This window comes from Corythoichthys intestinalis, chromosome 10, assembly GCF_030265065.1.
Source record: "Corythoichthys intestinalis isolate RoL2023-P3 chromosome 10, ASM3026506v1, whole genome shotgun sequence".
Taxonomy (NCBI): domain Eukaryota; kingdom Metazoa; phylum Chordata; class Actinopteri; order Syngnathiformes; family Syngnathidae; genus Corythoichthys; species Corythoichthys intestinalis.
In genome coordinates this window covers 20,585,752-20,591,751 of record NC_080404.1, presented here as the reverse complement: position 1 = coordinate 20,591,751, position 6,000 = coordinate 20,585,752, and positions in this window count along the sequence as shown.

The window sequence follows — 6,000 nt, the reverse complement described above, 5'->3', positions numbered from 1 at the left end:
TTTTTTTCTTCCAAGATCATTCGAAAAAAGAAAATTTATTTAAGCAATCCTGAAAGCTGTGAGGTAACATGAGTAGGATTCAAAGTAAAATGGTTCCATAATAGCCGTTGGTACAAAAGTGAAGACAAAGTACTTTAACACCTGGCCATTATAATGAAACGTGAAAATGGGCGAAAAATAATGACAGTCTTTGCAGCTAACAGCTTCTCGGAAAACTTTGTGTGTCTGGAAATGTTTGTCCTGTCATCTGGAAGAACTTGTCAAAGATGGTTAGACTGGCAACTTTTTGTAGCCCCGTCTGCATGTAGCTTGATTGTCGTGTATCTTTCTTATAACATATCTTTGTGAGCAGCTGTTCACCGTGATTGCATCGGAGTTGCTTCACTGATGAACACCTGCAGTCCAATCCTGATCATCTATGCAAAGATTTATTTATTTGTTATTTTTGTCACAGCATGTTCATATCTTATATTTTAAAATTCACCTATTCATTCTGTTAATTATTGATCTTGGAATAGCACTGCCTCCTGTCAGTTGCAATTGATATTTTTGTTCAAAAATGTGAAGTTTCACTTCAATGAATGTTTATCCCGTTCCAGTGTTGTTTATGGCAACCCTTTTAATTTTCATCTTAGTCTTGTGGACGAAAATACTTCTTAGTATCAGTCACATTTTAGTCTTTTCAAAATGTGGAGTCCTCGTCTAGTTTTAGCTTGCGAAAAATCTGACAAATTTTGTCTAGTTTTAGTCGACTATTATCTGTAAAATTCCAAAGTTTTAGTACAAAAATAAATAATTAAATAAAGGTTTCCAACAATTTCCAGTGAACATCGACAGACGAGCATATACTCTAGCGTCTACAAAGACAACGCCAACTTTTTGATGATAATACACACTCAGCGGGAAAACTACACTATTTTCAATTAATTAAACCCGCCGGACACCACAAACAGTATGTAAAAAAAAAAAAAAAAAAAATCTGAGAATTTAAGACGACGCTGGCACGCTAAATGCTAATTGCTAATGTGAATGCTGTGCACAAATTTCTGGTGTGATGTAGGGATGGGAATTGATAGGATTTTTACGATTCCGATTCCATTATCGATATTGCTTAATGATTCGATTCTTTATCGATTCTCTTATTGATTCTAATTTGGGGGAAAAGAACAAACGTTTTGATTGGCATCGAGTTTGTTTAATCAGAAGTCACAACCTTACAAAGTCTCAACGAGATCAAAAGAGGCCCTGTGGCAATAAGTGGCAAATACACAAGAATGTGTAACATTTTACTGAAACATTTATCTAATAGAAATAAAAAATATTGGTATATATTGGCAGATAGGTTTTTGTTCTGCCTTTGGCAATATGTGTTAAAGCAGGGGTCCCCAAACTTTTTCCTGTGAGGGCCACATAACTTTTCCCTTCTCTGATGAGGGGCCGGGGTCAGTTTGTTACAGAAAAAGTGTGACGATTGCAGAAGTGCATAAATGTAAAAAATTATTGTTTTTCAGAAGCCACAATCAAATAACCCTTTCTGGATTCTTTATTATAATAATAATAATTAATAATAAAAACACTATTAATTAAATAGATAATAACCAAATAACCCTCTCTGAATTCTTCAAGGAAAAGGCCAGAAAATAAATAACACGATTGAGGAAAAAAAAAAAAAATTCAAAATGGCCGGACCAAATGTGGAGGCGGGCCGTATTTGGGCCGCGGGCCGCAGTTTGAGGACCAATGGAGCGCGCATACACTAGTGACGGGATCTGTCGTTCACTTGAGTAAACGAATCCATTCCGGTTCGTTCAGTAAAAAGATTCGTTCAAACAAATCGTTCAACGAATCGTTCGCCCCCCTCATCTCCCTCCCCGCCCAAACGAATCGTTCGGTTACTGAACGGGAAGTGACGTTGCCGAACGAATCACCAAAGACCGCTTCGCAGTATAACTGAACGGGAAGTGACATTGCTTGGTCCCTCCCTCTCTTGCACACAGGCACCACTCGTCGTAGTTTCAGAAATGAGTGACAGGCGGTATCATTCTGCTTTCACAGACAGCCTCGTCTCCCTCCTGCTGCTGCAAAAGCGAGGGAGAACTTTCGCGTCGTCTGTCCTAGTTCTATGGGCTCAAAGTCATGGCTCGTGCTTGCATTTCGATTTAGGACACGGTTAAACATTTTCCTTTTGTGGGAGGAGTGGGGGTTTGGGGTCGGGGGCACACGGACTTTTTTAGCATGATCTTGATCACATATGCTACCAGCCAACGCAGCATGCTTGCTGTCACGAAAATAAAAATAAATCAAAAGTTTAATTTCTAAATATGGAAAGACCAACACATCATATTTACCTCTCGCTCTGTTGTATTTTTGTTTTTATGCTCATCATTATTATTTTAGGTCACTATTGTTAAAACTGAAGTGTAAATAGCTAGTTGTCAAATGTGCTGCTCTGAAATAAAAACAATACTACATTTTGATATTCGACAGTTTAATTGCAAATCAGTATTAAGATGATCGTATTGAATTTTTGCACTGGTATTAACAAATAAAATAATCCGGTCAGCTCCCCTGTCGCCCCCTCATCTCAGATTGTCAAATGCTGACGAGAAATAATTGTTTGCTCTTTACGATGTTGCCTTTCTACTCTCATTAGTCTGTTAAGAAAAATGTAGACATATTGCGACATCTCCCGTGTCCGCGTGCGTTGTTTTTGAGTAGCACATGATGGACGGATGGACATAATTTGTCAAATCAACACCCGACACGCTGACACAAAAAAAAAAAAATAAAACAGTCGGAAAAAATTGACATGTATATACAGTTTCATTGCAAATCAGTATTATGGTGATAATACTAAATATTTTTTCTGTGCGCATATGAGGTAAATAACGCTGCCATAAAGCCTCCATATAGTGACAGTTCTCTGCCCCCTTCACTGCCGTGAGTGCCGTCACGCGACCGCAGCTCACTTTTGCTTGCCTCGTAGCTACCCGTGTTTTTTTAATTTATTTATTTTTAGCTACCCGTGTTTAAACTACTGCAAATTTGATAGTATGTTGTCAGTCATAGGTAGTCCCGAGTATGTTGAGAAAAGTAGTACACTAAACCATGCTCGCTAGATTTGTGTGGTGTTTTGTCTGTTTGAGCAGCATTTGATAGGCTCCACGTTAACAAATATGTGACAAAGTCATTTCCTTTCATTTTATGACTCGTTCACCGCATAGTCATTACTGGAAAGTCAAGTTAGCAGCAAGCTAGGTCAGGCACCGGAGGACCGAATCACTGAACGGGAAGTGACAAAACTCAGTCTTTCCCCCCTGCCTGCACGCTGGCTGCTTATTGGCCACACGTGGAAATGAGTGACAGACGCCTTGATTCTGTTTCCGCTCCCTCCCCTGCCCGCGATGAGGCTGGCGTCTGATTGGTCGTGTGCGATGTCAGAAGACGCTGCCGCTTGCTCAACGCCCTCCCACGCAGCGAACAAGCGCCACCAACTTCATAGAACGAATCAGTGCAGATGGTGATTAGTTCGGTCTCGTTCACCCAAACAATTCGTTCATAAAGACCGAATCGTTCGCGACCGATACAACACTAGCATACACCCAAAGAAGAAATGCCGCATCCAAGTGAGTGAGAGAGGGAAACACTTCTACGAGCCTACATCTTTGTTAATGTTAATATCTACAGAGGCAACGCCTGTATGTATCATCTTTTGTGTTGTTGTTGTTGTGTTTCCACTCGCGATCGGACACTTTAATCCAGTTGTGTAGTGGTTTGAACGATGTGCTAATGCTAGCGAACGAATGCTAACCATACTGTTATTAGCAGCTAATCATCGCTGATTTACGTTGATGCAAACCTGTTTGTTATTGGGGACGAAATTGATTTGTTTCATTTCTATTCTTTGTGTCACTCTTCAAGTGATGGTTAAATAAAGTCAGCAAATTATACCAACGTCTTCTGCATCGTCATTTGGGAGTTTAGCTAGCTGTATAGCCGGGACTTGCAATGACTGCAAGTCGCTTTGTTGTAATTTTTCCTCGTGAAGTGAAGACACACTTTCGAGCGTTTGAACCTACGTGCTGTCATTGTTATGTTTATGGCTGCAATGCTCGTGCTTACCCGTCGTCACCTTTCATTTTCACACTCTTTCCTGGTGAAGTGTAGTCAAACTTTGGAGCGAGTGGTTCTTGGCGCCATGCTAGTTTGATGCGTCTGGACAACAACACATGTCACAACGCAATACGCGTCTTTAGGAATCGTTAAAGGGATCGTTAAGGCTTTTTCATTGTGATTTCGAGGCCTCGAAACACTCGGAACCGGTTCCGAATTGGAATCGGATTTCGATTCCCATCCCTAGTGTGATGCTCACGCAACACAGACCTTTAAAGGTGAAAACAACAATGTATATTCTCTCTTGCCAAGATAAGAAAACAAATTTTACCGTTACACCGTGTATTTCAAAACACGCATGCCTGGAACGCAGCTTGAACCACATTCTAACACCGTTGAGCACTGCTACGATGCAGGCTGACGTACTCCACGCACAATATGAAAATGTCAAGCATTGTGAACATACAGTTGTGGTCAAAAGTTTACATACACTTGTGAAGAACATAATGTCATGGCTCTCTTGAGTTTCCAGTTATTTCTACAACTCTGATTTTTCTCTGATAGAGTGATTGGAACAGATACTTCAGTCACAAAAAACATTCATGAAGTTTGGTTCTTTTATGAATTTATTACGGGTGAACAGAAAAAAGTGATCAAATCTGCTGGGTCAAAAATATACATACAGCAGCGCTAATATTTGGTAACATGTCCCTTGGCCATTTTCACGTCAATTAGGCGCTTTTGGTAGCCATCCACAAGCTTCTGGCAAGCTTCTGGTTGAATCTTTGACCACTCCTCTTGACAGAATTGGTGCAGTTCAGTTAAATTTGATGGCTTTCTGACATGGACTTGTTTCTTCAGCATTGTCCACAAGTTCTCAATGGGGTTTAAGTCAGGACGTTGGGAAGGCCATTCGAGCCAATCCATTACCACTTTTGATGTGTGTTTGGGGTCATTGTCCTGTTGGAACACCCAACTGCGCCCAAGACCCAATCTTCGGGCTGATGACGTTAGGTTATCTTGAAGAATTTGAAGGTAATCCTCCTTCATCATTATCCCATTTACTCTCTGTAAAGCACCAGTTCCATTGGCAGCAAAACAGCCCCACAGCATAATACTACCACCACCGTGCTTGACGGTAGGCATGGTGTACTTGGGGTTAAAGGCCTCACCTTTTCTCCTCCAAACATATTGCTGGGCATTGTGGCCAAACAGCTCGATTTTTGTTTCGTCTCACCACAGAACTTTCCTCCAGAAGGTCTTATCTTTATCCATGTGATCAGCAGCAAACTGCAGTCGAGCCTTAAGGTGCCGCTTTTGGAGCAAGGGCTTCCTTCTTGCTTGACTGTGGACACTGACACCTGTGTTCCAGCAGCTTCTAACTCTTGGCAGATCTGCTTTTTGGTGATTCTCGGTTGAATCTTCACCCTCCTGACCAATTTTCTCTCAGCAGCAGGCGATAGCTTGCGTTTTCTTCCTGATCGTGGCAGTGACAAAACAGTGCCATGCACTTTATACTTATAAACAATTGTTTGCACTGTTGCTCTTGGGACCTGCAGCTGCTTTGAAATGGCTCCAAGTGACTTTCCTGACTTGTTCAAGTCAATGATTGTTCAAGTCAATAATCACTCACAAGAAATTGCTAATTCGTGTTGCTGTATGTATATTTTTGACCCAGCAGATTTGATCACTTTTTCTGTTCACCCATAATAAAGTCATAAAAGAACCAAACTTCATGAATGTTTTTTGTGACAAAGAAGTATCTGTTCCAATCACTCTATCAGAGAAAAATCAGAGTTGTAGAAATAACTGGAAAATCAAGAGAGCCATGACATTATGTTCTTCACAAGTGTATGTAAACTTTTGACCACAATTGTATGACAGAAA